This window comes from Trachinotus anak, unplaced genomic scaffold, assembly GCF_046630095.1.
Source record: "Trachinotus anak isolate AG129_WGS33_773 ecotype Australia unplaced genomic scaffold, CSIRO_AGI_Tana_v1 ptg000003l, whole genome shotgun sequence".
NCBI lineage: Eukaryota > Metazoa > Chordata > Actinopteri > Carangiformes > Carangidae > Trachinotus > Trachinotus anak.
The window spans coordinates 19,537,768-19,558,007 of record NW_027273854.1 but is presented as its reverse complement, the minus strand read 5'-3'; the positions used below and the strand labels follow the sequence as shown (position 1 = coordinate 19,558,007).

The 20,240-nt window shown below is 47.6% G+C and overlaps 10 non-coding genes and 2 pseudogenes across 10 annotated transcripts; all 12 read left to right on the top strand.

Moving 5' to 3' along the window:
- The first annotated feature begins 1,403 nt into the window (after window positions 1-1,403).
- LOC139619683 (U2 spliceosomal RNA) lies at window positions 1,404-1,578 on the top strand (annotated as a pseudogene).
- A 379-nt stretch (window positions 1,579-1,957) lies between these two features.
- On the top strand, window positions 1,958-2,072 carry LOC139618794 (U5 spliceosomal RNA). Its single transcript, XR_011689805.1, has one exon. It is a non-coding gene; the product is annotated as a U5 spliceosomal RNA (small nuclear RNA).
- Window positions 2,073-2,236: 164 nt separating this feature from the next.
- Window positions 2,237-2,428, top strand: LOC139619406 (U2 spliceosomal RNA). The gene has a single exon (XR_011690403.1). It is a non-coding gene; the product is annotated as a U2 spliceosomal RNA (small nuclear RNA).
- A 379-nt stretch (window positions 2,429-2,807) lies between these two features.
- Window positions 2,808-2,922, top strand: LOC139618793 (U5 spliceosomal RNA). Its single transcript, XR_011689804.1, has one exon. It is a non-coding gene; the product is annotated as a U5 spliceosomal RNA (small nuclear RNA).
- Window positions 2,923-3,086: 164 nt separating this feature from the next.
- Window positions 3,087-3,278, top strand: LOC139619572 (U2 spliceosomal RNA). Its single transcript, XR_011690565.1, has one exon. It is a non-coding gene; the product is annotated as a U2 spliceosomal RNA (small nuclear RNA).
- A 399-nt stretch (window positions 3,279-3,677) lies between these two features.
- Window positions 3,678-3,792, top strand: LOC139618792 (U5 spliceosomal RNA). The gene has a single exon (XR_011689803.1). It is a non-coding gene; the product is annotated as a U5 spliceosomal RNA (small nuclear RNA).
- A 164-nt stretch (window positions 3,793-3,956) lies between these two features.
- On the top strand, window positions 3,957-4,148 carry LOC139619405 (U2 spliceosomal RNA). The gene has a single exon (XR_011690402.1). It is a non-coding gene; the product is annotated as a U2 spliceosomal RNA (small nuclear RNA).
- Window positions 4,149-4,547: 399 nt separating this feature from the next.
- LOC139618791 (U5 spliceosomal RNA) lies at window positions 4,548-4,662 on the top strand. Its single transcript, XR_011689802.1, has one exon. It is a non-coding gene; the product is annotated as a U5 spliceosomal RNA (small nuclear RNA).
- Window positions 4,663-16,650: 11,988 nt separating this feature from the next.
- Window positions 16,651-16,825, top strand: LOC139619726 (U2 spliceosomal RNA; annotated as a pseudogene).
- A 399-nt stretch (window positions 16,826-17,224) lies between these two features.
- On the top strand, window positions 17,225-17,339 carry LOC139618790 (U5 spliceosomal RNA). Its single transcript, XR_011689801.1, has one exon. It is a non-coding gene; the product is annotated as a U5 spliceosomal RNA (small nuclear RNA).
- Window positions 17,340-17,502: 163 nt separating this feature from the next.
- LOC139619404 (U2 spliceosomal RNA) lies at window positions 17,503-17,694 on the top strand. Its single transcript, XR_011690401.1, has one exon. It is a non-coding gene; the product is annotated as a U2 spliceosomal RNA (small nuclear RNA).
- Window positions 17,695-18,089: 395 nt separating this feature from the next.
- LOC139619352 (U5 spliceosomal RNA) lies at window positions 18,090-18,204 on the top strand. Its single transcript, XR_011690351.1, has one exon. It is a non-coding gene; the product is annotated as a U5 spliceosomal RNA (small nuclear RNA).
- Window positions 18,205-20,240: the final 2,036 nt, after the last annotated feature.

Below are 20,240 nucleotides of genomic sequence, written 5' to 3'. Positions count from 1 at the left end.
TCATCAGTTCTGTTTTTATCCCACCTAGGAGAGTGCTTTTAGATCTGGAGCGAGCCATCTTTTATTTCCTGTGGGGCTCCAAGTGGGAGAGACTGAGGAGGGAGGTCATGAAAAGGCCAAAAGAGAAAGGAGGAAAAGGAGTGCCTGACCTGTACTTGTTTTTAGGAAGCCGATACACCGCACTACACCTCAAACAAGCCACAGACCCATCCGGAAACCCCAAAACTACAGCCATGACACGTTTCTGGATGGGATCGTACCTCAGACGATTGAAGATTTTACCTACAGATCTTAAAGTACCCGTGTCTTTTAGCCTGCCACCAGCCTATGCTTTTATCCCGACGTTTTTAAAGCATTTTAAACTGGAGCAGGAGGAGCTGCATATTTTAACCAACCACCGTTCTCTGATCTCTGTTGTGCAGGAGCAGGAGCCAGTGAGTCCAGTGCGCGGGCTCGCATTTGGCGAGCCCTCAACAGTTTGGCGCAACGTGAACCATTCCGCTCTTCCAAACAGACTCCGGGACCTGTCATGGATGGTGGCTCATGAGATTCTCCCAGTCAGGTCCGTCATGCACTCCCGGGGCATGTCAACACGCTCAACCTGCCCCCGACCCGGTTGTGGCGCGCCAGAGTCGGTGAGGCATTTGCTCTGGGAGTGCAGCGCTGCCGTAGACCAGTGGGCAATGGCCGGCTCCTTGCAATTCCCGTACTTGCCAGCAAGGGAGGTCCTTACAGCACAACTGGTGCTGTATGGGGTGAGCCAAAAAACACTGAAGAACGATGACTTTGCCCAGATGTGGCTCACCCTAGCCGCCATCAAAGACGCCATATGGACCTCCAGAAACTTGCTGGTAAGGAAGCACATGCAGATCCCCCCCGTGGCTGTGATCCGGATGGCTGTAGGCGGCAGGCCTAGGACACAGCCACAAAGAAGCATCGCCTCTGTGCCCATTCGGACGAAGGAGCCGGAGCCACACATGAAAAGGTCAAAGCAGCGGCGGCCTGGCTCTCCGGGTGAGGCAGGTGGGAAGGAGCAACAGGGTGAGGATCTCCTCTGAGCACCACGACAGGATCCCGAGAGACCAAATGTTTGGGGGAGCGGAATGAGTGACCCTGGGTAGGGACTCATTCTGCTCCTGCACAAAATTAGAAAGAAGAGAAGTTTTAAACCAATGCACTCCCTTTTTAAAGATTTGGGACACTCCATGGTTTTCATTTGTGAGATGGATTTTATGTTTGACAACATGTAAAACCCCTTGAAATATTTGTTTTTAATGTTTAAAAAAAAAAAAAACAAACAAACAATGGTTTTACAACTATTTATCATATTGTTGTGATTATAATGTACCCTTTGTATCTCAAGATGTAAACCTTCTTTGAAAAAACTTGAAATGAGTGTCAATAAATCTTTTCGAAAAAAAAAATCTGTTCTTATCAGTTTAATATCTGATATGTCCTCTACCCGAGGACAAACATATTAAACGGATTTTTAGAACTGGGAGCTGAAAAAGGGGCTTGCTCCGTTCACTCCACGCATCGACCTGGCATTGCAGTGCCGCCGGGAACGGTGCACCCTTCTCTGGCCGTGTGGAAAAGCAAGCAAGCAATGACGCAAACGTACAGTTTCAAATGCCCCTCTGGCAGTGGCTGGAGGAAGGTGAGTCAACCTGCCCCACAGCTGATATCCCTCACGCGCCCTGGAAGGGCTGCTAGCCTCCAATCAACCCCGCATTTTCCCTGTATTTTGGTCCCCGGGGGCCTGCAAGCGCCTGATAACTTGAGAAATTTGTGGGGATTGCATGTTGAGGCCCAGACACTTTTCTCCACAGCCCGATTGGCTAGAGCCCGTGACAACATGGGGAGGGGGCGGGGATTTGGCAAGCTAAGAGAAGGCTACCGTGAGGGCGGTGACTGGGACCAATGGGGTCCTCGGCCGCTCTTGAGGAGAGGCCTGTACTGACTCTGGTTTCTCTTCATCACGCACAAGTCTTTCGCCTTTTACTAAAGACTTCCGTGGAGAGGAACACCAATGAGTTTAAGCTATTTTTGGCAGGCTCTGCCGTATGGCTGAGCCCTTTGAGTTTGTGAAAAGTCAAACAGCTGTCGAGGTCAGGAATGGGGAGGTGGGCGGAGGTGGTGAAAAGCAGCCATTGCTCCGCTCATGTCAAAAGCAGCCAACCGCGACCAGCGAGATTTGTGCCAAGAGCCTGGCTGGAACGCCAGACACTTTGGGCCCATCGCTTCTCGGCCTTTTGGCTAAGATCAAGTGTAGTATCTGTTCTTATCAGTTTAATATCTGATATGTCCTCTACCCGAGGACAAACATATTAAACGGATTTTTAGAACTGGGAGCTGAAAAAGGGGCTTGCTCCGTTCACTCCACGCATCGACCTGGCATTGCAGTGCCGCCGGGAACGGTGCACCCTTCTCTGGCCGTGTGGAAAAGCAAGCAAGCAATGACGCAAACGTACAGTTTCAAATGCCCCTCTGGCAGTGGCTGGAGGAAGGTGAGTCAACCTGCCCCACAGCTGATATCCCTCACGCGCCCTGGAAGGGCTGCTAGCCTCCAATCAACCCCGCATTTTCCCTGTATTTTGGTCCCCGGGGGCCTGCAAGCGCCTGATAACTTGAGAAATTTGTGGGGATTGCATGTTGAGGCCCAGACACTTTTCTCCACAGCCCGATTGGCTAGAGCCCGTGACAACATGGGGAGGGGGCGGGGATTTGGCAAGCTAAGAGAAGGCTACCGTGAGGGCGGTGACTGGGACCAATGGGGTCCTCGGCCGCTCTTGAGGAGAGGCCTGTACTGACTCTGGTTTCTCTTCATCACGCACAAGTCTTTCGCCTTTTACTAAAGACTTCCGTGGAGAGGAACACCAATGAGTTTAAGCTATTTTTGGCAGGCTCTGCCGTATGGCTGAGCCCTTTGAGTTTGTGAAAAGTCAAACAGCTGTCGAGGTCAGGAATGGGGAGGTGGGCGGAGGTGGTGAAAAGCAGCCATTGCTCCGCTCATGTCAAAAGCAGCCAACCGCGACCAGCGAGATTTGTGCCAAGAGCCTGGCTGGAACGCCAGACACTTTGGGCCCATCGCTTCTCGGCCTTTTGGCTAAGATCAAGTGTAGTATCTGTTCTTATCAGTTTAATATCTGATATGTCCTCTACCCGAGGACAAACATATTAAACGGATTTTTAGAACTGGGAGCTGAAAAAGGGGCTTGCTCCGTTCACTCCACGCATCGACCTGGCATTGCAGTGCCGCCGGGAACGGTGCACCTTTCTCTGGCCGTGTGGAAAAGCAAGCAAGCAAGCAAGCAAGCAAGCAAACAATGACGCAAACGTACAGTTTCAAATGCCCCTCTGGCAGTGGCTGGAGGAAGGTGAGTCAACCTGCCCCACAGCTGATATCCCTCACACGCCCTGGAAGGGCTGCTAGCCTCCAATCAACCCCGCATTTTCCCTGTATTTTGGTCCCCGGGGGCCTGCAAGCGCCTGATAACTTGAGAAATTTGTGGGGATTGCATGTTGAGGCCCAGACACTTTTCTCCACAGCCCGATTGGCTAGAGCCCGTGACAACATGGGGAGGGGGCGGGGATTTGGCAAGCTAAGAGAAGGCTACCGTGAGGGCGGTGACTGGGACCAATGGGGTCCTCGGCCGCTCTTGAGGAGAGGCCTGTACTGACTCTGGTTTCTCTTCATCACGCACAAGTCTTTCGCCTTTTACTAAAGACTTCCGTGGAGAGGAACACCAATGAGTTTAAGCTATTTTTGGCAGGCTCTGCCGTATGGCTGAGCCCTTTGAGTTTGTGAAAAGTCAAACAGCTGTCGAGGTCAGGAATGGGGAGGTGGGCGGAGGTGGTGAAAAGCAGCCATTGCTCCGCTCATGTCAAAAGCAGCCAACCGCGACCAGCGAGATTTGTGCCAAGAGCCTGGCTGGAACGCCAGACACTTTGGGCCCATCGCTTCTCGGCCTTTTGGCTAAGATCAAGTGTAGTATCTGTTCTTATCAGTTTAATATCTGATATGTCCTCTACCCGAGGACAAACATATTAAACGGATTTTTAGAACTGGGAGCTGAAAAAGGGGCTTGCTCCGTTCACTCCACGCATCGACCTGGCATTGCAGTGCCGCCGGGAACGGTGCACCCTTCTCTGGCCGTGTGGAAAAGCAAGCAAGCAAGCAAGCAAGCAAGCAAACAATGACGCAAACGTACAGTTTCAAATGCCCCTCTGGCAGTGGCTGGAGGAAGGTGAGTCAACCTGCCCCACAGCTGATATCCCTCACGCGCCCTGGAAGGGCTGCTAGCCTCCAATCAACCCCGCATTTTCCCTGTATTTTGGTCCCCGGGGGCCTGCAAGCGCCTGATAACTTGAGAAATTTGTGGGGATTGCATGTTGAGGCCCAGACACTTTTCTCCACAGCCCGATTGGCTAGAGCCCGTGACAACATGGGGAGGGGGCGGGGATTTGGCAAGCTAAGAGAAGGCTACCGTGAGGGCGGTGACTGGGACCAATGGGGTCCTCGGCCGCTCTTGAGGAGAGGCCTGTACTGACTCTGGTTTCTCTTCATCACGCACAAGTCTTTCGCCTTTTACTAAAGACTTCCGTGGAGAGGAACACCAATGAGTTTAAGCTATTTTTGGCAGGCTCTGCCGTATGGCTGAGCCCTTTGAGTTTGTGAAAAGTCAAACAGCTGTCGAGGTCAGGAATGGGGAGGTGGGCGGAGGTGGTGAAAAGCAGCCATTGCTCCGCTCATGTCAAAAGCAGCCAACCGCGACCAGCGAGATTTGTGCCAAGAGCCTGGCTGGAACGCCAGACACTTTGGGCCCATCGCTTCTCGGCCTTTTGGCTAAGACTGCGGTCGCCTCCTTTTGATGGTTAAATTCTTGCCTGTTGTGGCTCTGAGTTAAACCAGCTCTTGGGAGGAAATTGTCTACATTCCTTGTTTAAAGTTGTGCAACTTTTCTGTGGTTGCATATCTTAAACAAATAGGAATTCATTGGCCCAGAGAATCTCTTACCTGCGCTCTGCCGGATTCAACACCTTGTCCAGGCCAAAACTTGAAAAGGTAAGTACGTTTTTAGATTTTTTTTCCTTTTTATATTTTTAATTGTATTTACTTATTTATTGTTCATTGTTTTTTTGTCCATTGTAAGTTTTTTACTGATTTTAGATCCTTTTAGCTTGTGGTGCCTCCACCATGTCGGCCACCCATGCCAACATGCGGAGGCACCACAGCGTCCGTTTTAAGTTTAAAGAAAAGGATGGAAAGCTCCTGGAGATGTCAAGGCTAGATTTCTCCAGGAAGCTAATCCAACAGGCTTTGAAATTCACAGCAAACGATTTGAATTGTATTTTGACCCTACCATTAAATAAAGGTTTTGATGTAAGCTTCCAGTCTGCGGCTATCTTGAGAGAATTTTGGACAAGATTTGAGTCTGTGAAACCCCAGTTTTCTGCATTTGTTGTTGAAAAACTGACTGATAATGCATTGAAAACAGTCATTGTCAGAATGTTTAATGAGACAGTGAATGCAGAAGACATTTGTATATGGCTGGGGAGATACTGCACTGTTAAAGGCCAGGCTACCAAAGTGAGAGATGAGGACGGCATCTGGAATTGCGCTTGGAGGGTCCCCATTCAACAATGGCAGGACCCCCAGGGCTTCCAAGGCCTGAAACATCTGCCGTCAATGATAGTTCTGGGTGAAAACAGGGGCTACATCCACTACCAAGGTCAGCCCAAGCTCTGCCGCAAGTGCGGTGAGCATGGGCACCTGGTAGAAGCGTGCACAAAAACCTTTTGCGGAAAGTGTAGAGAAATTGGGCACACTTTTGAGGAGTGCACCAATGGCAGGAAGTGCAACCTTTGTGGAGAAACAAATCATCTCTTCAGAGCTTGCCCCAAATCGTTTGCCAACAAACTAAAGGCAGCAAAAGCCAATGAACAAAATGGAGGACAAAAAGAAAAAGAGCAGGTTGAAGAGGCTGGGCAGGAAAATTCAAATCTCCCGCCAGATACTGTGATTGGAGAGGAGGGATCATGTGAGGCGGGAGAGGGGGAGGGGCCTGCAACAGCCCCATCAATGGAGAGTGGAGAGGAGGATGGGGAGATGCAGGAAGTGGGCGGAGCTAGTTCAGAAATGGAAGATTTTCAACCACCTGAAAATAGTGAGGATGCCCCCCTCCCCGATGCCCAGCAAACAAAGAGACTTGCATCGGAATTGTCCTCTGAGTCTCCTGTAGCCTCAGAGAAGAGGGGAAGAGTTGGGACTCTCTCAGACAGTTCATCTGTGGAGGAGCCCAGAGTCTTCCCCTCCAATTCACCAAATGAAGTCTCTTTCCTGACAGTAGCTCTACAATCAACCCCTAAGGACTCCAAGCTAAATGCAGCCTTGCGTCAAAGGCCAACCCCCAGAGTCCGACGGGGGAATGGAGCTCAACTCCCTCCTTCATCACCTGTTGAAGTGAAGGAGGAGCCCCGTTCACAAGAAATAGTCTAACTGCCTTTTTTTTGAAAAAAAAAAGATATTTTAGCATCTTAAACCTCTATTTAGTGTTTTTAAAATTTCATACCTGTTGTTTTTAATCATACTCATGACACTCACCTTCTCAACCATCAATGTGAGAAGTGTGAAGTCGAGAGTTAGAGCCCAGAGTGTTTTATCCTTTCTTAATTCTACAAAGTCAGATGTGTTTTTAATGCAGGAATGTGGCATACCGTTTTTAAAACACTACCGACAGTGGGAGGAGATGTGGCCACAGACATCGATATGGAGCGGATCAAACCAAAATAAGAACGATGGAGTGGCCATTTTAATAAAAAACCCTCAGGTTCTGGTGAAGGGTAGCACTGTGGTGAGAGACGGTAGGGCACTTTTAGCACACTTGACCTTTATGGGACAGGATTTTAACCTTCTCAATATTTATGGCTTTAACGACAAAAATGACAGGTATGACCTTTTAGAAGACCTGCAGTCCCACATGCTAGGGAGAGTGCCATTAGTTTTAGGAGGTGATTTTAACTGTATTTTAAGTCGAAAAGATAGAAAAAGAACAGGGGAAGATTTTAAAATTGACAAAACATCGGTTTTATTACAGGGCATATGCAGGGATTTTAAACTACAAGACTGTTTTAAAACCATGCATCCCAGAGAGGAGGGCTTCACCTGGTTCAGTGGTGATGGCACCAGAGCCTCTCGCATAGATTTTATTTTCACACGGGACTGCCCGCCGACCGATGCTAGATTGACCCCTGTTTTCTTTTCTGACCACCTGATGCTCTCCTGCACCCTTTCACTCTCTTCAGGTGTGACTTTTGGAAGTGGTCTGTGGAAACTCAACTGCTCCCTGCTTGAAGATCAACATCTAGTTCAGCAGTACAGGGAGCAGTACCGAGAGTGGCAGACCCTTCAAGACATGTACGATACACGAGCACACTGGTGGGAGATGGTGAAGGGAAAGACCCAGACTTTTTTCAGACAGGCAGGCAAAAAAAGAAAGGGCAAGGAGAACAGACGCATGATGGGACTGCAGAAGCGACTACAGCGCTATTTTAACCTCAACCAAAATGGAATGGATTTTAATGAAGAAATTAGAGAAATCAAATCAGAGATGTCGGTTTTAGCTGAAATTAAAAGCAAGGGTGTCATTTTAAGGAGCAGGGAACGGGAAATAGAGGAGGGTGAGAAGTGCACCAGGTATTTTTTTAAGAAAATTGTTAGTAAAGGGGGGACCATTTTAAAACTAAAAAAGGAAAACGGGTGCATAACAGAGAATATCGAAGAAATTAAACAGATTGTGGAAAATTTTTACGTAGAATTGTATAAAGAAAAGCCCATTAGAATAGACACCATGAATGAAGTTTTAAAATCCATCGATAAAAAAGTAAAAGACAGTGTGCTTTTAACCCAAGATTTTACCATTCTAGAGTTAAATAAATGTTTGTCAAGTTTTAAAAAAGGGAAGTCCCCAGGACAGGATGGACTTCCCTTGGAATTTTATTTGACCTTTTGGGACATTTTAGCACCTGATTTGATCGATGTTTTTAAAGACTTTGAGCACCTAGACCGACTTCCTGACAGTTTTAGAGTAGGGATAGTGACTCTACTGCACAAAAACAAAGACAAGACCGACCTGATGAACTGGAGACCTATCGCACTTTTAAACCTTGATTGTAAACTTTTTAGCAAACTTTTAGCCTCACGTATGTCCTTGTTTTTAAAGGGGGTGATTCACCCGGATCAAGGCTGTGCCATCCCAGGGAGGAAGATCACCGACAGCCTGGTACTGATCCGAGACACCATCTGTTACGCGAGAGACAGAAACATCCGGCTAGTAGTCCTAAATTTAGATTTTGAGAAAGCCTTCGATCGGGTCTCGCACCAGTACCTTTTCAAGGTACTGCAAAAAATGGGGTTCCCAGAAAGGTTTCTAGCTTGGGTGGGATTGCTGTATCGGGACATTACCAGCAAATTTGTGATTAACGGGCATTTGACAAAAGCAGTCGATATTAACTGCGGTGTCCGTCAGGGTTGTCCGTTATCTGCCCTCCTATACATAACATGTATAGAACCGCTGGCACAGATCTTGAGAAGGGATCAACGAATCAATGGGTTGGGAGTACCGGGGAGCGGGGGACTGGACACCAAGTGTATTTTATACATGGACGACGTGAACATTTTATGCACCGACCTTTTATCCGTCAACAGGACGCTGGACTTGACTGACTGGTTTGGACAGGCTTCTGGGTCAAAGTTGAACAAAAACAAGACCCAAGCCCAATTTTATGGACCGTGGACAGCGACTGAGATGACAGGACTCCCTTTGACTGTGACCCAGACTGACCAAAAAATACTGGGGATCAAATTTGACAGGGAGGGAGAAGGAACAACAAATTGGCCAGACGTGGTAGGGAAAGTAAAACAAAGACTAGGATATTGGGGACTTAGAGGACTGACTATTGAAGGAAAGGTTTTAATCATCAAAGCGGTGATTTTACCTTTGCTTTTACTCATCAGTTCTGTTTTTATCCCACCTAGGAGAGTGCTTTTAGATCTGGAGCGAGCCATCTTTTATTTCCTGTGGGGCTCCAAGTGGGAGAGACTGAGGAGGGAGGTCATGAAAAGGCCAAAAGAGAAAGGAGGAAAAGGAGTGCCTGACCTGTACTTGTTTTTAGGAAGCCGATACACCGCACTACACCTCAAACAAGCCACAGACCCATCCGGAAACCCCAAAACTACAGCCATGACACGTTTCTGGATGGGATCGTACCTCAGACGATTGAAGATTTTACCTACAGATCTTAAAGTACCCGTGTCTTTTAGCCTGCCACCAGCCTATGCTTTTATCCCGACGTTTTTAAAGCATTTTAAACTGGAGCAGGAGGAGCTGCATATTTTAACCAACCACCGTTCTCTGATCTCTGTTGTGCAGGAGCAGGAGCCAGTGAGTCCAGTGCGCGGGCTCGCATTTGGCGAGCCCTCAACAGTTTGGCGCAACGTGAACCATTCCGCTCTTCCAAACAGACTCCGGGACCTGTCATGGATGGTGGCTCATGAGATTCTCCCAGTCAGGTCCGTCATGCACTCCCGGGGCATGTCAACACGCTCAACCTGCCCCCGACCCGGTTGTGGCGCGCCAGAGTCGGTGAGGCATTTGCTCTGGGAGTGCAGCGCTGCCGTAGACCAGTGGGCAATGGCCGGCTCCTTGCAATTCCCGTACTTGCCAGCAAGGGAGGTCCTTACAGCACAACTGGTGCTGTATGGGGTGAGCCAAAAAACACTGAAGAACGATGACTTTGCCCAGATGTGGCTCACCCTAGCCGCCATCAAAGACGCCATATGGACCTCCAGAAACTTGCTGGTAAGGAAGCACATGCAGATCCCCCCCGTGGCTGTGATCCGGATGGCTGTAGGCGGCAGGCCTAGGACACAGCCACAAAGAAGCATCGCCTCTGTGCCCATTCAGACGAAGGAGCCGGAGCCACACATGAAAAGGTCAAAGCAGCGGCGGCCTGGCTCTCCGGGTGAGGCAGGTGGGAAGGAGCAACAGGGTGAGGATCTCCTCTGAGCACCACGACAGGATCCCGAGAGACCAAATGTTTGGGGGAGCGGAATGAGTGACCCTGGGTAGGGACTCATTCTGCTCCTGCACAAAATTAGAAAGAAGAGAAGTTTTAAACCAATGCACTCCCTTTTTAAAGATTTGGGACACTCCATGGTTTTCATTTGTGAGATGGATTTTATGTTTGACAACATGTAAAACCCCTTGAAATATTTGTTTTTAATGTTTTAAAAAAAAAAAACAAACAAACAATGGTTTTACAACTATTTATCATATTGTTGTGATTATAATGTACCCTTTGTATCTCAAGATGTAAACCTTCTTTGAAAAAAACTTGAAATGAGTGTCAATAAATCTTTTCGAAAAAAAAAAAAAAAAAAAATCTGTTCTTATCAGTCAACTGCTCCCTGCTTGAAGATCAACATCTAGTTCAGCAGTACAGGGAGCAGTACCGAGAATGGCAGACCCTTCAAGACATGTACGATACACGAGCACACTGGTGGGAGATGGTGAAGGGAAAGACCCAGACTTTTTTCAGACAGGCAGGCAAAAAAAGAAAGGGCAAGGAGAACAGACGCATGATGGGACTGCAGAAGCGACTACAGCGCTATTTTAACCTCAACCAAAATGGAATGGATTTTAATGAAGAAATTAGAGAAATCAAATCAGAGATGTCGGTTTTAGCTGAAATTAAAAGCAAGGGTGTCATTTTAAGGAGCAGGGAACGGGAAATAGAGGAGGGTGAGAAGTGCACCAGGTATTTTTTTAAGAAAATTGTTAGTAAAGGGGGGACCATTTTAAAACTAAAAAAGGAAAACGGGTGCATAACAGAGAATATCGAAGAAATTAAACAGATTGTGGAAAATTTTTACGTAGAATTGTATAAAGAAAAGCCCATTAGAATAGACACCATGAATGAAGTTTTAAAATCCATCGATAAAAAAGTAAAAGACAGTGTGCTTTTAACCCAAGATTTTACCATTCTAGAGTTAAATAAATGTTTGTCAAGTTTTAAAAAAGGGAAGTCCCCAGGACAGGATGGACTTCCCTTGGAATTTTATTTGACCTTTTGGGACATTTTAGCACCTGATTTGATCGATGTTTTTAAAGACTTTGAGCACCTAGACCGACTTCCTGACAGTTTTAGAGTAGGGATAGTGACTCTACTGCACAAAAACAAAGACAAGACCGACCTGATGAACTGGAGACCTATCGCACTTTTAAACCTTGATTGTAAACTTTTTAGCAAACTTTTAGCCTCACGTATGTCCTTGTTTTTAAAGGGGGTGATTCACCCGGATCAAGGCTGTGCCATCCCAGGGAGGAAGATCACCGACAGCCTGGTACTGATCCGAGACACCACCTGTTACGCGAGAGACAGAAACATCCGGCTAGTAGTCCTAAATTTAGATTTTGAGAAAGCCTTCGATCGGGTCTCGCACCAGTACCTTTTCAAGGTACTGCAAAAAATGGGGTTCCCAGAAAGGTTTCTAGCTTGGGTGGGATTGCTGTATCGGGACATTACCAGCAAATTTGTGATTAACGGGCATTTGACAAAAGCAGTCGATATTAACTGCGGTGTCCGTCAGGGTTGTCCGTTATCTGCCCTCCTATACATAACATGTATAGAACCGCTGGCACAGATCTTGAGAAGGGATCAACGAATCAATGGGTTGGGAGTACCGGGGAGCGGGGGACTGGACACCAAGTGTATTTTATACATGGACGACGTGAACATTTTATGCACCGACCTTTTATCCGTCAACAGGACGCTGGACTTGACTGACTGGTTTGGACAGGCTTCTGGGTCAAAGTTGAACAAAAACAAGACCCAAGCCCAATTTTATGGACCGTGGACAGCGACTGAGATGACAGGACTCCCTTTGACTGTGACCCAGACTGACCAAAAAATACTGGGGATCAAATTTGACAGGGAGGGAGAAGGAACAACAAATTGGCCAGACGTGGTAGGGAAAGTAAAACAAAGACTAGGATATTGGGGACTTAGAGGACTGACTATTGAAGGAAAGGTTTTAATCATCAAAGCGGTGATTTTACCTTTGCTTTTACTCATCAGTTCTGTTTTTATCCCACCTAGGAGAGTGCTTTTAGATCTGGAGCGAGCCATCTTTTATTTCCTGTGGGGCTCCAAGTGGGAGAGACTGAGGAGGGAGGTCATGAAAAGGCCAAAAGAGAAAGGAGGAAAAGGAGTGCCTGACCTGTACTTGTTTTTAGGAAGCCGATACACCGCACTACACCTCAAACAAGCCACAGACCCATCCGGAAACCCCAAAACTACAGCCATGACACGTTTCTGGATGGGATCGTACCTCAGACGATTGAAGATTTTACCTACAGATCTTAAAGTACCCGTGTCTTTTAGCCTGCCACCAGCCTATGCTTTTATCCAGACGTTTTTAAAGCATTTTAAACTGGAGCAGGAGGAGCTGCATATTTTAACCAACCACCGTTCTCTGATCTCTGTTGTGCAGGAGCAGGAGCCAGTGAGTCCAGTGCGCGGGCTCGCATTTGGCGAGCCCTCAACAGTTTGGCGCAACGTGAACCATTCCGCTCTTCCAAACAGACTCCGGGACCTGTCATGGATGGTGGCTCATGAGATTCTCCCAGTCAGGTCCGTCATGCACTCCCGGGGCATGTCAACACGCTCAACCTGCCCCCGACCCGGTTGTGGCGCGCCAGAGTCGGTGAGGCATTTGCTCTGGGAGTGCAGCGCTGCCGTAGACCAGTGGGCAATGGCCGGCTCCTTGCAATTCCCGTACTTGCCAGCAAGGGAGGTCCTTACAGCACAACTGGTGCTGTATGGGGTGAGCCAAAAAACACTGAAGAACGATGACTTTGCCCAGATGTGGCTCACCCTAGCCGCCATCAAAGACGCCATATGGACCTCCAGAAACTTGCTGGTAAGGAAGCACATGCAGATCCCCCCCGTGGCTGTGATCCGGATGGCTGTAGGCGGCAGGCCTAGGACACAGCCACAAAGAAGCATCGCCTCTGTGCCCATTCAGACGAAGGAGCCGGAGCCACACATGAAAAGGTCAAAGCAGCGGCGGCCTGGCTCTCCGGGTGAGGCAGGTGGGAAGGAGCAACAGGGTGAGGATCTCCTCTGAGCACCACGACAGGATCCCGAGAGACCAAATGTTTGGGGGAGCGGAATGAGTGACCCTGGGTAGGGACTCATTCTGCTCCTGCACAAAATTAGAAAGAAGAGAAGTTTTAAACCAATGCACTCCCTTTTTAAAGATTTGGGACACTCCATGGTTTTCATTTGTGAGATGGATTTTATGTTTGACAACATGTAAAACCCCTTGAAATATTTGTTTTTAATGTTTTAAAAAAAAAAAACAAACAAACAATGGTTTTACAACTATTTATCATATTGTTGTGATTATAATGTACCCTTTGTATCTCAAGATGTAAACCTTCTTTGAAAAAAACTTGAAATGAGTGTCAATAAATCTTTTCGAAAAAAAAAAAAAAAAAAAATCTGTTCTTATCAGTCAACTGCTCCCTGCTTGAAGATCAACATCTAGTTCAGCAGTACAGGGAGCAGTACCGAGAATGGCAGACCCTTCAAGACATGTACGATACACGAGCACACTGGTGGGAGATGGTGAAGGGAAAGACCCAGACTTTTTTCAGACAGGCAGGCAAAAAAAGAAAGGGCAAGGAGAACAGACGCATGATGGGACTGCAGAAGCGACTACAGCGCTATTTTAACCTCAACCAAAATGGAATGGATTTTAATGAAGAAATTAGAGAAATCAAATCAGAGATGTCGGTTTTAGCTGAAATTAAAAGCAAGGGTGTCATTTTAAGGAGCAGGGAACGGGAAATAGAGGAGGGTGAGAAGTGCACCAGGTATTTTTTTAAGAAAATTGTTAGTAAAGGGGGGACCATTTTAAAACTAAAAAAGGAAAACGGGTGCATAACAGAGAATATCGAAGAAATTAAACAGATTGTGGAAAATTTTTACGTAGAATTGTATAAAGAAAAGCCCATTAGAATAGACACCATGAATGAAGTTTTAAAATCCATCGATAAAAAAGTAAAAGACAGTGTGCTTTTAACCCAAGATTTTACCATTCTAGAGTTAAATAAATGTTTGTCAAGTTTTAAAAAAGGGAAGTCCCCAGGACAGGATGGACTTCCCTTGGAATTTTATTTGACCTTTTGGGACATTTTAGCACCTGATTTGATCGATGTTTTTAAAGACTTTGAGCACCTAGACCGACTTCCTGACAGTTTTAGAGTAGGGATAGTGACTCTACTGCACAAAAACAAAGACAAGACCGACCTGATGAACTGGAGACCTATCGCACTTTTAAACCTTGATTGTAAACTTTTTAGCAAACTTTTAGCCTCACGTATGTCCTTGTTTTTAAAGGGGGTGATTCACCCGGATCAAGGCTGTGCCATCCCAGGGAGGAAGATCACCGACAGCCTGGTACTGATCCGAGACACCACCTGTTACGCGAGAGACAGAAACATCCGGCTAGTAGTCCTAAATTTAGATTTTGAGAAAGCCTTCGATCGGGTCTCGCACCAGTACCTTTTCAAGGTACTGCAAAAAATGGGGTTCCCAGAAAGGTTTCTAGCTTGGGTGGGATTGCTGTATCGGGACATTACCAGCAAATTTGTGATTAACGGGCATTTGACAAAAGCAGTCGATATTAACTGCGGTGTCCGTCAGGGTTGTCCGTTATCTGCCCTCCTATACATAACATGTATAGAACCGCTGGCACAGATCTTGAGAAGGGATCAACGAATCAATGGGTTGGGAGTACCGGGGAGCGGGGGACTGGACACCAAGTGTATTTTATACATGGACGACGTGAACATTTTATGCACCGACCTTTTATCCGTCAACAGGACGCTGGACTTGACTGACTGGTTTGGACAGGCTTCTGGGTCAAAGTTGAACAAAAACAAGACCCAAGCCCAATTTTATGGACCGTGGACAGCGACTGAGATGACAGGACTCCCTTTGACTGTGACCCAGACTGACCAAAAAATACTGGGGATCAAATTTGACAGGGAGGGAGAAGGAACAACAAATTGGCCAGACGTGGTAGGGAAAGTAAAACAAAGACTAGGATATTGGGGACTTAGAGGACTGACTATTGAAGGAAAGGTTTTAATCATCAAAGCGGTGATTTTACCTTTGCTTTTACTCATCAGTTCTGTTTTTATCCCACCTAGGAGAGTGCTTTTAGATCTGGAGCGAGCCATCTTTTATTTCCTGTGGGGCTCCAAGTGGGAGAGACTGAGGAGGGAGGTCATGAAAAGGCCAAAAGAGAAAGGAGGAAAAGGAGTGCCTGACCTGTACTTGTTTTTAGGAAGCCGATACACCGCACTACACCTCAAACAAGCCACAGACCCATCCGGAAACCCCAAAACTACAGCCATGACACGTTTCTGGATGGGATCGTACCTCAGACGATTGAAGATTTTACCTACAGATCTTAAAGTACCCGTGTCTTTTAGCCTGCCACCAGCCTATGCTTTTATCCAGACGTTTTTAAAGCATTTTAAACTGGAGCAGGAGGAGCTGCATATTTTAACCAACCACCGTTCTCTGATCTCTGTTGTGCAGGAGCAGGAGCCAGTGAGTCCAGTGCGCGGGCTCGCATTTGGCGAGCCCTCAACAGTTTGGCGCAACGTGAACCATTCCGCTCTTCCAAACAGACTCCGGGACCTGTCATGGATGGTGGCTCATGAGATTCTCCCAGTCAGGTCCGTCATGCACTCCCGGGGCATGTCAACACGCTCAACCTGCCCCCGACCCGGTTGTGGCGCGCCAGAGTCGGTGAGGCATTTGCTCTGGGAGTGCAGCGCTGCCGTAGACCAGTGGGCAATGGCCGGCTCCTTGCAATTCCCGTACTTGCCAGCAAGGGAGGTCCTTACAGCACAACTGGTGCTGTATGGGGTGAGCCAAAAGACACTGAAGAACGATGACTTTGCCCAGATGTGGCTCACCCTAGCCGCCATCAAAGACGCCATATGGACCTCCAGAAACTTGCTGGTAAGGAAGCACATGCAGATCCCCCCCGTGGCTGTGATCCGGATGGCTGTAGGCGGCAGGCCTAGGACACAGCCACAAAGAAGCATCGCCTCTGTGCCCATTCGGACGAAGGAGCCGGAGCCACACATGAAAAGGTCAAAGCAGCGGCGGCCTGGCTCTCCGGGTGAGGCAGGTGGGAAGGAGCAACAGGGTGAGGATCTCCTCTGAGCACCACGACAGGATCCCGAGAGACCAAATGTTTGGGGGAGCGGAATGAGTGACCCTGGGTAGGGACTCACTCTGCTCCTGCACAAAATTAGAAAGAAGAGAAGTTTTAAACCAATGCACTCCCTTTTAAAGATTTGGGACACTCCATGGTTTTCATTTGTGAGATGGATTTTATGTTTGACAACATGTAAAACCCCTTGAAATATTTGTTTTTAATGTTTAAAAAAAAACAAACAAACAATGGTTTTACAACTATTTATCATATTGTTGTGATTATAATGTACCCTTTGTATCTCAAGATGTAAACCTTCTTTGAAAAAACTTGAATTGAGTGTCAATAAATCTTTTCGAAAGAAAAAATCTGTTCTTATCAGTTTAATATCTGATATGTCCTCTACCCGAGGACAAACATATTAAACGGATTTTTAGAACTGGGAGCTGAAAAAGGGGCTTGCTCCGTTCACTCCACGCATCGACCTGGCATTGCAGTGCCGCCGGGAACGGTGCACCCTTTTCTGGCCGTGTGGAAAAGCAAGCAAGCAAGCAAGCAAGCAAGCAAACAATGACGCAAACGTACAGTTTCAAATGCCCCTCTGGCAGTGGCTGGAGGAAGGTGAGTCAACCTGCCCCACAGCTGATATCCCTCACGCGCCCTGGAAGGGCTGCTAGCCTCCAATCAACCCCGCATTTTCCCTGTATTTTGGTCCCCGGGGGCCTGCAAGCGCCTGATAACTTGAGAAATTTGTGGGGATTGCATGTTGAGGCCCAGACACTTTTCTCCACAGCCCGATTGGCTAGAGCCCGTGACAACATGGGGAGGGGGCGGGGATTTGGCAAGCTAAGAGAAGGCTACCGTGAGGGCGGTGACTGGGACCAATGGGGTCCTCGGCCGCTCTTGAGGAGAGGCCTGTACTGACTCTGGTTTCTCTTCATCACGCACAAGTCTTTCGCCTTTTACTAAAGACTTCCGTGGAGAGGAACACCAATGAGTTTAAGCTATTTTTGGCAGGCTCTGCCGTATGGCTGAGCCCTTTGAGTTTGTGAAAAGTCAAACAGCTGTCGAGGTCAGGAATGGGGAGGTGGGCGGAGGTGGTGAAAAGCAGCATTGCTCCGCTCATGTCAAAAGCAGCCAACCGCGACCAGCGAGATTTGTGCCAAGAGCCTGGCTGGAACGCCAGACACTTTGGGCCCATCGCTTCTCGGCCTTTTGGCTAAGATCAAGTGTAGTATCTGTTCTTATCAGTTTAATATCTGATATGTCCTCTACCCGAGGACAAACATATTAAACGGATTTTTAGAACTGGGAGCTGAAAAAGGGGCTTGCTCCGTTCACTCCACGCATCGACCTGGCATTGCAGTGCCGCCGGGAACGGTGCACCCTTCTCTGGCCGTGTGGAAAAGCAAGCAAGCAAGCAAGCAAGCAAACAATGACGCAAACGTACAGTTTCAAATGCCCCTCTGGCAGTGGCTGGAGGAAGGTGAGTCAACCTGCCCCACAGCTGATATCCCTCACGCGCCCTGGAAGGGCTGCTAGCCTCCAATCAACCCCGCATTTTCCCTGTATTTTGGTCCCCGGGGGCCTGCAAGCGCCTGATAACTTGAGAAATTTGTGGGGATTGCATGTTGAGGCCCAGACACTTTTCTCCACAGCCCGATTGGCTAGAGCCCGTGACAACATGGGGAGGGGGCGGGGATTTGGCAAGCTAAGAGAAGGCTACCGTGAGGGCGGTGACTGGGACCAATGGGGTCCTCGGCCGCTCTTGAGGAGAGGCCTGTACTGACTCTGGTTTCGCTTCATCACGCACAAGTCTTTCGCCTTTTACTAAAGACTTCCGTGGAGAGGAACACCAATGAGTTTAAGCTATTTTTGGCAGGCTCTGCCGTATGGCTGAGCCCTTTGAGTTTGTGAAAAGTCAAACAGCTGTCGAGGTCAGGAATGGGGAGGTGGGCGGAGGTGGTGAAAAGCAGCCATTGCTCCGCTCATGTCAAAAGCAGCCAACCGCGACCAGCGAGATTTGTGCCAAGAGCCTGGCTGGAACGCCAGACACTTTGGGCCCATCGCTTCTCGGCCTTTTGGCTAAGACTGCGGTCGCCTCCTTTTGATGGTTAAATTCTTGCCTGTTGTGGCTCTGAGTTAAACCAGCTCTTGGGAGGAAATTGTCTACATTCCTTGTTTAAAGTTGTGCAACTTTTCTGTAGTTGCATATCTTAAACAAATAGGAATTCATTGGCCCAGAGAATCTCTTACCTGCGCTCTGCCGGATTCAACACCTTGTCCAGGCCAAAACTTGAAAAGGTAAGTACGTTTTTAGATTTTTTTCCTTTTTATATTTTTAATTGTATTTACTTATTTATTGTTCATTGTTTTTTTGTCCATTGTAAGTTTTTTACTGATTTTAGATCCTTTTAGCTTGTGGTGCCTCCACCATGTCGGCCACCCATGCCAACATGCGGAGGCACCACAGCGTCCGTTTTAAGTTTAAAGAAAAGGATGGAAAGCTCCTGGAGATGTCAAGGCTAGATTTCTCCAGGAAGCTAATCCAACAGGCTTTGAAATTCACAGCAAACGATTTGAATTGTATTTTGACCCTACCATTAAATAAAGGTTTTGATGTAAGCTTCCAGTCTGCGGCTATCTTGAGAGAATTTTGGACAAGATTTGAGTCTGTGAAACCCCAGTTTTCTGCATTTGTTGTTGAAAAACTGACTGATAATGCATTGAAAACAGTCATTGTCAGAATGTTTAATGAGACAGTGAATGCAGAAGACATTTGTATATGGCTGGGGAGATACTGCACTGTTAAAGGCCAGGCTACCAAAGTGAGAGATGAGGACGGCATCTGGAATTGCGCTTGGAGGGTCCCCATTCAACAATGGCAGGACCCCCAGGGCTTCCAAGGCCTGAAACATCTGCCGTCAATGATAGTTCTGGGTGAAAACAGGGGCTACATCCACTACCAAGGTCAGCCCAAGCTCTGCCGCAAGTGCGGTGAGCATGGGCACCTGGTAGAAGCGTGCACAAAAACCTTTTGCGGAAAGTGTAGAGAAATTGGGCACACTTTTGAGGAGTGCACCAATGGCAGGAAGTGCAACCTTTGTGGAGAAACAAATCATCTCTTCAGAGCTTGCCCCAAATCGTTTGCCAACAAACTAAAGGCAGCAAAAGCCAATGAACAAAATGGAGGACAAAAAGAAAAAGAGCAGGTTGAAGAGGCTGGGCAGGAAAATTCAAATCTCCCGCCAGATACTGTGATTGGAGAGGAGGGATCATGTGAGGCGGGAGAGGGGGAGGGGCCTGCAACAGCCCCATCAATGGAGAGTGGAGAGGAGGATGGGGAGATGCAGGAAGTGGGCGGAGCTAGTTCAGAAATGGAAGATTTTCAACCACCTGAAAATAGTGAGGATGCCCCCCTCCCCGATGCCCAGCAAACAAAGAGACTTGCATCGGAATTGTCCTCTGAGTCTCCTGTAGCCTCAGAGAAGAGGGGAAGAGTTGGGACTCTCTCAGACAGTTCATCTGTGGAGGAGCCCAGAGTCTTCCCCTCCAATTCACCAAATGAAGTCTCTTTTCTGACAGTAGCTCTACAATCAACCCCTAAGGACTCCAAGCTAAATGCAGCCTTGCGTCAAAGGCCAACCCCCAGAGTCCGACGGGGGAATGGAGCTCAACTCCCTCCTTCATCACCTGTTGAAGTGAAGGAGGAGCCCCGTTCACAAGAAATAGTCTAACTGCCTTTTTTTTAAAAAAAAAAAGATATTTTAGCATCTTAAACCTCTATTTAGTGTTTTTAAAATTTCATACCTGTTGTTTTTAATCATACTCATGACACTCACCTTCTCAACCATCAATGTGAGAAGTGTGAAGTCGAGAGTTAGAGCCCAGAGTGTTTTATCCTTTCTTAAATCTACAAAGTCAGATGTGTTTTTAA